The following is a 12,330-nucleotide window of genomic DNA, read 5'->3' as shown; positions in this document are numbered from 1 at the left end:
AGGAGAATTGCGAGCACTTGTCTTATTTATCGTGAACGTGTGTGCTTCGGTATTACAGGCGATGCCACAGTTTACAGTTGTGTGCATATATGTATGTATGCCGCGTATGTATAGTAATCCATGTATCGCTGTCCTACACGACTGCTGCGGTGTGTGCTACACTACCTTCGCGCGCGGGTACGCACAAGAATATATATGAGTGTGTGTATATGTGCGCGAGTATCTGCTGAGCACGGTAAACGACTGAGAGAGAAGTTAGCAAATACACACAGACACAAATGCCGAGTTTCCTTTGTGAGTACAGGCAGTTTAGTAGTGGTGGTAGCGGTATAGTATTATACAAAGCTAAATACGCCCATGAAGAAACATGCCGCATCCGCAAAATTCCTTAAAATCCCTTCTACGGGCGTAAAAGCTGCCCGTAACTGTTTATGTTATGTACAAAGATAAATGTATGTTTTTGTAAAAGCTCCTCTGTGATGTGGTAATTTATACTATTATAGAAGAAAATAAAGATAGTCCAAGTCTTTATTACTTTAAAGAAAAGTTACAACAAAAAAAAAAGATATCATCGACTCGAGCTCTACTTATTTAACAAAGATTCTTATAAATCTTCTTTTTTTCTTTCGAGTTCTACATTTTTACACGAATTTTCTATATTTCTATATCGACATCTGTAATGTTGAATTCATAAAATATTTGTCAATTGGTAATACTTATTTTTTCTTGCTGTTCTTCTATTACTTAGCTTCTCGAAAGTAAGCATAAGTATTTTACAAAACGTTTCAAGTATTGAAACTACAACTTTTTCCGGATGCGAAAAACCTTCAGAATATACCAAAGTACATTTTATACGTTCAGTTTTCCAGTGTTTTTCTGCCCGGCACCTGCAGCTCTCTGAAAACGTTAAAACAATTCAAGTTGAATTTAATATTTTTGTTTTCAAGTTGGTTCTTTTTGGTGAACTTCGAAGATAAAGCGTACAGGTAAAATTACAGTAGGTTGAAAACATACGATGAAATAATAACGTGTGCCTCGCGGCACTTAATCTTTATCTACAGTTATATGACCAACGGTGTGTTGTTTTTGCCTAATTGAATCGGGTACTATGAAGCAACCGTAGATGAACTTTTTCACGCATTTTATGTACGCTGACCTGCAAAAAAATTAGAGAGAAATTACTTTCAGCAACGAGACCAACTATTAACGAAGCGTGTCAAGTACTCTAGAAATGTTCACACTTTTTCCGTGTAACGATATTAAAAATTAAAATATTAGGCGATATCATAATTACTACGAACGATGACATAAATTTCGATGAGATTATGAGCTTACAGAAATGAATCGAGCTGAGACTGAATCTTGGTCTATTTTAACGATTGTGAATGTTTTGAACGAGTTTTCAATTATTTGAATTCATAAAAGATTTTTAATATTTCCATTTGATACCAGAACTACCCAATAGAATGATTATCAATGCCTGACAATAAATGCAGCTGGCGTCTTTCTTGTATCGTTTTTTCATATCAAACAATGACTTCTATAATAATCCATACTTGTTTTAGCAACTTCACTGGGACGAAAATAATAGAGAGCCGCAAAGAAAATTGTGTCTATATTAGAAAGAAAGGGTCGTAAAATTATTTTGACTGAAACAGATTCACCTGATACAACTGATACTTTTGAACTTCGTCATTGGATTTTGTTAAAATGTGCAATTTTTTATGAATTATATTACTATTGTAAAGTTAATAGATGTATAGAATTGAAAAAAGAGATTTTAAATAATTTTATTTTGATAACAAAATTGAAATACAACAAACTTTAACTACACTGTACTAATTTAATTACGATATTCCATTATTAGCTTCAATTTCGTAAGGGTACCTTCCATTTTAATTAGTGCATTAAATAATTACCACTCCATCAACAATAATATTTTTGAATTTGATTTGACAATCGAGTATATTTTAACATTGGAGAATTGAATTTATTCACCGTTTGAAAAGGCGACTTTTCATCTTGTGGCGCATGCCTGAAAAAAGTCAATAATGATAAACATTTAATTCCTATGATTTTTTGAGTTCTCTCGTTCCACACGGATATTCGTCATATACCCACGAACAGCAATTGTCTAGTTCATTGGTTTGGAAAATCAATGGGTATTCCGTGATGGGCCCACGAAGCACCGAGCGAGCTTTTTGTGCGACAACTACGGCAAAAATGCGTATATAACACAATACGCCAATTACGAACTAATACTTTTTGCCTTTTATACCGCGAATGCCGGATATAATGCTTTGACGAACTGGGATACTACTGCCGCATCGACTGCCGAACTTTTGACGTTTTTTTAATCGACGCGAGCGAAAATTAACTTAAAATCATAGGGCGTCGAAAGATTGCAAGGCTCAAATTGATCGATCGATTTAAAAAGTTTCTCGATTTTTTGCACATTCGCGACGTATGTGTAGGCAATAACACTCGATAAGTGTGTATCGAGGGTGAGCGAGTTCTCGTTTGAATTAATAAGCGCGATACAACAAAGCCAAGCTCGCGTTGCGCTCCAGGACACTTGAAAGTCTCTCGATGCACATCGCGTGGCTTAACCACGCGTATATACGCGCGGCGCTGTCAAGTGCACACGAGTATATAAGTCTTGCCGCGCGCTGCGCTGCGCCTGGCCTATATACACACACACATGCTCATGAATAACCTTTTCTCTCTGCAAAGAGTGATTATCTCGGATTTCGATGCGACTCGTTATACCCGAGCTTGCAGTCGCGCGAGTGCGCGTGTGTGCGGGGCAATGTGCGGAATGCGCGTGTGTGTGCCTATAAAGTGTGTCTATAAAGCTGATAGATCGTTGCGATTTTCATCCAATATCGCTTCTTTTCACTCCCGCACTCGAGCACTCGACTTGTGACTTTCAACCTCTTGATGAATATTACGCGTCGCTCGAAATGCTCGCGAAATGATAATTCAATCATTCGCAAAACCATCGACGACTAAATTGAATTAAAAAATTTTCGATTTAAAAAGATTATAGCCACTCGAAACGCAGAGTGGCAGTGGCAGTAGCGCTACTAGCATAACCAGCTATACGTAACAAAGTGAAGTGTCCCAACGAATTTTACAGTCGAACCGCCAAATTAATAGCGACTCATATGCAGATATCCGTATGTGCGTGTGTGTGTGTGTGTGTGTGTGTGTGCAGCAGAACCAGCAGCGAATGCATGTACATATACGCGCCTACAGTGCGGCCGAATGCAAACGTCGACGTGTCTCGCTCTGTGCCGGGCGCTGCGAAAACAGAAAAGCCGCTCGATGTATATACGTATCTCCTATATACATACATATGCCCAAGCGTGTAGCAGACGTATATATATCGTTCCCTGAGGCACACATACCGCTGGTGTGCGCACTTGTACACGCGATCTCTCTACCCCAACGAGAATTGCCTAATAAAGATGGTATAGAGTTGAGTTAGAGAGAAAGCCAAATTGCAATCGCGATCCTGGTGCGTATATATGCATATAAATGTTGCAAAATATATGTATGGGTCTGGTGGTGGTGCTATTGCAACTGGTACTTGCGTATGTGTGGGCACACAGGATGCTTTGAAAAGCATATGTAAAGAGGATGAGGCAAGTAGAGAGAGAGCCACCTAACATATCCGGTTCATATCGGTGATATGTCATTTTGCGATTAAAAGCGATTCGAGCAAGTAAAGCCGCTTCAGGGTTTGCGAGTGAGGTGTAAAAGGAATCGAGAAAGTGCTCGAATGCAAGCTTTATGTCGGCTATGTTTTTGAATAGCGGCTATCATTCTAAATGGCAATATTTATCAACAAAATATTAAATTTATATAATACCCCGAATAAAAAATAACTATTGAAAATGTTTCAAATTACATTACCCTTAATTAGCTTGTTTTTTATAATTTACCGTTACAATTATGTTAAAAGTATCCAGGGCATTTTAGACGTATTGAAAATGGCGAATCATTAGTATAAAAAAATTTAGACCAGTTTTCAATCGCTTTGAGTATGATAAACTACTTGAAGCTTCCACCGCTAGATGGCGAGTACGCTCTAATCTGGAAAACTGCAAGTGATAAAGTCAAAATAATTATATAAGTCAAAGGCGCGATTAAAATTGTTTAATATATCCTTAGCATAACTCCGTAATAACTCCTAAGCTCAACCTCAAAATCGAGTTTTTGAAATGAATACCGTCTAACTACGTAACAATTAATAAATTCAATTTAATTGACATTTTACATCTCAAATCTAGAAAATAAAGAATAACTATTGAAACTGTGTCTAAATAGTATAGTTTATACGTATTTTTTATAGTAAAAATGATATTCATTGAATAAAAAAAAAAACGTGGATAGTTAATTATATAACCATAAAATGCTTAAAAAACGTCACACTTTCGTACAGCGCACAGCACTTTGATATTATTTTAAATAATTAGTCAATAAAAATTGAATGAATGAGAAAAAAAATTGAATCACAATTAATTTTATCCTTCAATAATTCAAGCGTCTCACGTTCTTTTGAATTGTATTTACGCACTTATTTCACAACAAAAGAATTAATTCTGACTCGTGTATAGTAAAATGCGCAAATACACGCGTTTACGTACAGCCCGACACGTGTATGCGTGTGGGTCTCTGTAGGAGCAATGAATAGCAGCAACGGTGCGCAAATTGAATTGAATTGAAAATTCGCAGTTATACATTTGTAGCGAGGCGCTGCAATTGTTTGTTCTCATAGGAGAAAGGTGCTACCGCGCGACTGCCAGCCAACCTCGTCGCTGCTGCTGCTGCTGCTGGTTTTACGCAGTCAGCCCCGAGAAGTTTTCAATTTTTGATTTTGCAAAATCCACACGACACGCGGCAAAGCCAACTATACGTCTATATAGCCGCAGCCAGCCGCACCGATCTGACTGCCTTATTCTTGCTTGCCTTTAGCCATGGCTTACCCATCGTTTTCTCAATTAGAGAGATACGAATCCAAAAGGAGGAGGCCAAAGTTTCGACTTGTAAAACCAGCATATGTTTATACGCGAGTACAAATTGACAATGTATATAAACTTCTTGCAAGAGTGACTAAAGCCAGAAGCAGAAGAATTCAGAATGAGCTGCAGGTAAAATAGTTGGCTGCCAGCGAATACATAATATACACAATACCTTCACGCGCGCACGTAAAGTCTCGGCAATTGTTTTATTCATAAGACAAGAAAGCCTGCTCCAGACGAATAGCAACATTGGTTGCTTTAATATATTCGACGCTTCATTGTTGAGAGAAATTGTCGCGAAGCATTTCAATTTACTCGTTTAAATTTTGCAGTTTAGATGCTTGGAGCAATATTTTACCTTTCTTCATGCATTATATTCGCTGCGAGTAAGCATATTTATAAATACATGCAGGCACATAATCAACGTACAGTACAATTCGCTAACGTTTACCTCTTAGAATAATCAATAACAGGCAGGAATAAAAAATCGCAACGGAAAATGCCGCGTGAGAACGAAGATTCGGATATGACTTGTATTTGTATAAAAAAAGTGCAAAGAAAAAATTCTGAGATAGAAATAGGCGGTTTTTGAGGCCATCTAACGATTTGTAGAATATTGAAAAATGATTCAATTGACATACGGAGAAAAGTTATATGTATGAAAAAAATGCAAAGAAGAAATTATCAGGTAAAATTTTCTCTATTCAAAATGATAGTAATCTAACAAATAAAATATTTGGCTATTCCAAATAAAAACTTTATTCGCTGTAATAAACTACGCTTGCATATATTTATCTTAATCATTTTCGCAGACTTCACATATCAATTTTATTACCGCAAATTTGAAACCACTGACTAACCAAAATGTTCGCATTACAATATATTTTACATGCGCAATTTAACGTTATCAATGGGAAGGATTTATTTCACACATTTTTTATCCCCGTAAGCTTCTCTGCAAACTCGCTTACTTTTTTAGGCTAGCAAAGTGTCGTTTTGAATATCATGAGAGTGTAATAAAACGAAGTGAAGATACACATTGAACATGAAAATCTCGATTTATTTGTTTTAAAAATTACGAAAATCCTCATTTTTTATCATATCGTACGAAAGTGATATAAATTGTAAAGAAGCATGCCCCACCGTATTGAATCCTTCAATCAATTTTGTCTGGTGAAGAATACAAAAGAAATTATAGTTGAAAAAAATAAATAAAACGTGAGTTACGTTGCGTGTAACAAACGCTTCAACTGCACACACCGTCATCCCTTTAAGCGCCTACGTATATATTTGTAGAAAAAAAATAAGAACAGCAGCAGCTTAAGACGTGCCCGGTAAAAAAGTGCAGAATGAGCAAAAATTTTTCACCGGACGCGCGTCGTCGTCGCCTTGGAGTACGACGCAAAAGAGATTACTTTGAGGAAGAAAATCACTGCACGCACACACGCTGAACGGCGTTGGCATCTTTGCGAAAAGAGGAAGAAGAAAAAGTTCACGGCGACGACGACGACGACAACGTGGTCATATAGTTTGGGAGTGGCAAGTGTTGAGTAGGAACAAAAAAGTGGCATGTATTTTATGCGGTACGTAATCAGTCGATGCCAAAAAAAATATACCGATTACGCGAGGTCGACCTCTCCTCGTGCGAGACATTGATTCGGCTGTATTAAAAATTGTACACTCATCAAGCGTGTATTGAAAAGCATAAAATCAGAGGAAAAAGGGTAAACAGGGTTAGACGTTTAAATCTACTTTAGCGGAAAGTCGTAGAAACTCGCTTAAACATCAGGATTGGAAATGAAAGTTAGCGTGCAGGTGGTAAATTGTATTTTTTTTTCACTTCCTCTCGCCGCACGGTGTGTTTCCGAAGTTATATGTATATTCAGCAGCAGCAGCAGCATCAGCATCAGCAGCGGCGCGGCAGCCGCCGCGCAGAACGGCAAAGCGAAAGAAAATAATATGACACGCGAATGGAAAACGGTTGTGCAGTGCGTGCGCCCTCGCAGATATATACGCAGAGAGCAGTCGAGATGTGCAGCTGCATAGCGACAGCAGCAGCAGCAGTGGTGGCGGCGGCAGAGGAAAGAAAGCCATTTGTGGAGTTCAATGTGAAATGAAAAGAAAGGCAGAAAAAAAATGCGCGTCGCGCGGCTCCTCCGTTGTTGCAGTGCCGGGCGCGCGCGCGTTAAACCACAATTGTGCGCGGCGCGTGCAAGAACTTTAATTTTATGCAAAAAGTTAAGCACTGCACGCGCCTTGGAAAAGTTTTTAACGCTTAAAACGTTTAGAGCTGCTGCGGTGCCATGCCAGTCTGCGCAACAGCTATATAACGACGCCCCAGCGTCTCATACATACATCCTTTTCGAAAGGGGCTCTCGTCGGCAGTGAGGCAGAGAGCCTGCACGATAATACTGAATGAAGTATACATAAACTTTATGTTTATTCGATGACAAAAGAGACGAGACGACAGCTTTTCTGCCGCAAACGCAATTATCGACGACTAACGACCTGCCGTTTGTATAAATCTGCCGCTTCAATCGTGAGTCCGCACGAATATCCCAGTCCGCTCCCCCCATGCCACCGTCTTCCTATTCATTCTGTTGTATGCTCGAATTCGCACCTTTTATTTTTTCCACAACTGCGCGACGCGCAATTATCAAAGTTCGCCGTGACAAAATAGATTCTTTATTATATTTTCAACCGGTCAGAGGGGGGAGGGTCGAGAAACGTTCTCAACTGCATCGATTGGAGATTCGATGTGTTTGCTTTTGACTCCGAAAACAGCCCGATCTTGGTCAGGCAAACTCGAGTCTATTTGACGTGGACGTAAAGGGGATTTCTGGTGTACCGTATAGGACAATGACGATGCACTATCCGTATGCTATTATTTGATCTTCCCTTCTGATGTAAAGCTCGCCAAGACGCGTAATTGTGGACCTAACAAAGTAAATATTTAATCTCTAATCAAGAGAATGTTATTAATCTTTCTATCAAAATTTATTTTGCTTCTCATAAAACATTAATAGTTAATGATATAAACAGGACATAAATAAAACACAAAATTTAATTTAGTTTAATATTTATATTAATTATTAATTTTTGCTTGATTATGAATACTTAATTTCGAGTAAAAACTATCGCGAAAATCACGGACTCACACCTAAAACATAGCTTACGAAACAAAATAAATAATAACTTTTTTCTAGCGCTGAAGTAAATTTGGATGAAAAATACAATAGAGGTGTCAGATTTTCATGTGAGTGCTGCGACTAGAGTTGCACATTTCCCGAGGATAACATTTTTTCCAAAACAGCCATACATATACAAAGCTCCACCGAGTCACAATTCATTCATAAAAATATTTCCTAGCACGTCTGCTTGACGCGCAGGGATTCTACATGAAGTACCGAGTAGAGCGAGAGGGAAAGAGAGAGAGAGAGAGAGAGAGAGAGAGTATGTGCGTGAGGGAGTGTTGAAAATGCAAAATACTTTTTCAAGTAGTGCCTAGCAAGAGCAAATACGAATATTTTCCCTTATTTATGCGGAATGAAATCGTGTCATCATGAAACAGTGGTACTACTCATCGATGTTCGTGCCTTTTTCCTCCGCATTTCCATGGAAGCTTTCAATCAATCGGTCCATTGAAAAAGTCATTCCAGCAGAGTGAAGAAAGAGAGGGATAGAGCGGAGCAGAGAGCAAAGCGCGTTCTTATTCGCGCATGACAGCGAACGCGCCATATACCTACCAAGCGTGTAGATTAAAAGAAATTGCTCGCAATTGAGGTTGACGAATGTGTCATCGCCGCAGACATCGGTTAATTTTTAGCGTATATACGTAAAGCTCGAGGCAGCTCGTCGGTGTAAAGCGGAATCGCCGGGAAATTAGAACACTCGCGTGGACATTGTTAATGAAATTACTATTCTACGGCGTCGACGCTTCCCACCAAAAAGGCTACTCTCTCTCTCCCCTTCGCTCTTTCCCTCTCATTTGTCTCTTTTACACCTAGTTATTTCTCTCTTGGATTTTCGTTTGTTCGGTTATTCTGCCGTCGTCACCTCGTGAACATTTCACCCTTGTTTTATCCCCGACGTAAAAAAGGTAAAACTAGAGCTTTTTTCTTCACAACCTAGCGGAGAGGGCTTTTAAGCACACGTGCAATTGCACGACGCTTTTTTTGTATACATTAAAAAAAAAAAAAAACCTCTAGTGTCGAAGACGAGACATGCTCGAGATTAAATAGAGCCGTACAAGTATGCACATATCTTGCAAAAAATGAGAGTAATTGCAGAGAAAATTTAATTATTGCATTCTGCATCGCACCATCCCATACTATGTGTATTATATGCGTTCCCCGTAATGATGTAAGAATGTATAAAAAAGTCTCTCGATTTTTTCTATATTTCTCTTCTTACTTGAATTACATTCAGTAACTGTAATTCGTGTGCTCTACGCTAGAGTTTACTCTTAGCTGCTGTTAGCACCCTCTACAATGTTATATCTTTTCCTTTCATAAATAGCTGTACGAATGAACCTGAAAAAGTATATTTCTTAAAATTTGCGTAGTTTAGAAACGTAGTATTTTGTAACGCTAATCACACTTATGAATAAACAGTCTTTTAATTACTTCACATCATTTCATAAAACTATATCTGAGGCTTTTAAGTATCTTCAAATGTGAGGCTTTAAAAAAAGAGATTCGGTCTTTCAAAATGAAACGAATTTTGTTTATTAGTAAAACAAATATCAACGACTTAGGCCAAGTATTTTATGCATGTATAACAATACTTGAAAAATGTGTGCTGAAATATTTTGTCAAACTTGAGATTTTCTTCTAAAAAATTACTCATGCTGAACTTTTTTGATCTATGCGTACTTTCAGAAATTTTATCGCTGACGCGTACCTTACACATCTATTTGCCAAGTAGCAACACATTATGTTCTCGAGAGCAGAACGACATTACAGCCATAAATTCGGTATCGGCGAGGAAAAACGTGAACATCGAATTTACATTGGGAATTCAGCCAAAGTAATACGAGAAGTAAACGCTCGTCGAGGCTTAAGATGGTCCATATCGTAAATATATATACATGCATGGCTTAGGAAGAATCGTGCAACAATAAATTTCTCATCGCGAGAATACTTTACCTATTCGAAACAGCCCATAAACTATGAGACTTTGCGAGCTCAGTAAGATTTTAGTACGTCCTTTAGTTTTGTGCAGTGATGTACTTGTGCAAATGATAAGATACTAAATACTTGAAAGTAATGCTATTACTAAAAATATTTTCATTTAATAAAATGTACTTTTTATCAATCTTCCATTACGTAAAGTAAAAATGAATAAGTTTGAAAAACTGTTTCTTTGCATGAGTAAAATTGAATTCAAAGGCTACTTTAACACGAACATGATACATTTTTCATAAAAAATATTCGTTTGTAAAAAAAACTAGTTTCACCCTTTAACTATACAGCGACGCAAGACGTCCAGAGCAGCCCGTAAAAACTATCAATGAGTGATAGCTTTTGCAGTCATATCAGACCTTCCGCAATGCATTAGATTAATGCATTTCTTTTTCCGGTCAGCTGTGCAGTCGCTCGCGCTTGCCTTTTACGGCACTTTCCTTCTCTCTCTCTCTCTCCGTTCTCTACTCACATAAAAGGCATCGATCGCGTCACTGCGAGTTCAAATAAGCTGTAAAGTAGGTATAGGTAAGTACTCAAGCGCGGAACATTTAAACGATTTCTCCTGCCGCAAGCTTTCGATACAAGTGAAACGTTTTACCCGCAAGTCTTTTAATTAAATTTGAATTCTATACACTCTTTCTCTCCTTTTCTTTCGTGCTCGCTCGCTCGCTCGCTCTCCCTTGCGCATTTCTGATGCTCCTTTCAATTTCAAAAGTATCAAACTCTCTCAGTCATTGAAGTTTTAAAAGCTATATCGGATTGATTTTCAAGTGTAGTATTACAATCGCATAGTATAGAATGCCCAGTTTTTCAATACGTCAACGCAACGCCATTACGGACCCGAGAAAAGATGGTAAGAAGAAAAAATTTGCTCAGTTGAAGTAAATTAATTTGGAATTCATTACCTCTCTTCACCTTCTTCGCTGCGAAGTGAATAATATCAAAAGAAATTTTTCAAAGAAATCGTAACTTCAGCATGTGACCCAATTGACTCAAGTCCAAAACCTATAGAATTTCAAAGTATTCTGATAATGAGATATCAAAAATTGTGCAAAAATGTCCCATGTGAAACCTTGCATTTCTCAATAAATCATAGAGATTTTAATTTTTGTAGACGGCGCAAAGAAAAATACGAAAAATCTTATAAAAATAAATAAATAACTAACTTTCTGTGGTCGAGCTAATGCTCCTCGTGTATAAACGTCCACACACATGCATACAAGTATATATAACGAATGAAATAAAGTTTACAAATATGTAAACAAAATTTTCCTGGGATACCTGGTTCGAAAGATCATTTCCAAGTATATCATAAAACTTCCTCCACGAGGAAATGAAAATTTCATGTTTATCCAGATGTTAAAAAATTTTCAATAAAAAGTTTAAATTACTTCAAAGAAAAAGTGAAACTCAATTAATATTACTTCTCACGCGAAAGTAACTATCGATTACAAACTCAAGACTTTATATGTATACATGTATTATGAGTTTACATAGTGCTCTCGTCGTAGTGCTCACGTCGTTGTGTGGACAATTAACAAACATATTTCCTGCGAACAAACCCTGAACTTTTTCAAAGTTTTGAGCTAAATATTCATAATAGATTTCTATCATAAGCACAAGTCACGTGGGGAATCGGAAAATTTTTCATTTGATCGAGAGAAATGAGTTACTATATAGTATTGTGATCAAGAGAAAAACTGAAAGACATATAAACGACAACTTTTCTAGAAAGAAAAAAAAACAAACCGTTTACATGGAAAAAGAAAAAAAACGAAAAATTTAAATGTTTCGACAAATTACGCGTATATGAAAGAGGATTGTGAAAGAGTAAAGGAAGCAGAGAAATGAGCTTGATCTTTCATTAATTTCAACAAACTTTTTTTATTCAGTCTTTTCTTGTACACTCGCAGTATACTGTGTGTGTGTGTGTGTGTGTGTGTGTGTGTGTGTGTGTGTGTATTAAAAATTTAAACTGACGTGTACTGTTTGCTTTCAACACTGCTTTAAAGTAATATGCATGAGTGCAAAGTTTATTACATTAATTTAAATGTCCGTTCCAATTTTCTTTTTATTTCCAAAATTTATGTGCCAACATTGAATTTTCAATTCTTTTC

General features: G+C 37.3%; 1 protein-coding gene across 1 annotated transcript in view; it reads left to right on the top strand.

Annotated features, from left to right (window-relative positions):
• LOC106653854 overlaps positions 1-12,330 on the top strand; it is a 72,970-nt gene that overhangs the window by 19,189 nt on the left and 41,451 nt on the right. The gene's annotated exons all lie outside the window — the stretch shown is intronic.

Source organism: Trichogramma pretiosum, unplaced genomic scaffold (assembly GCF_000599845.2).
Source record: "Trichogramma pretiosum strain Unisexual culture from Peru unplaced genomic scaffold, Tpre_2.0 scaffold11, whole genome shotgun sequence".
Lineage (NCBI taxonomy): Eukaryota > Metazoa > Arthropoda > Insecta > Hymenoptera > Trichogrammatidae > Trichogramma > Trichogramma pretiosum.
This window is presented reverse-complemented; position numbering and strand designations above follow the sequence as displayed.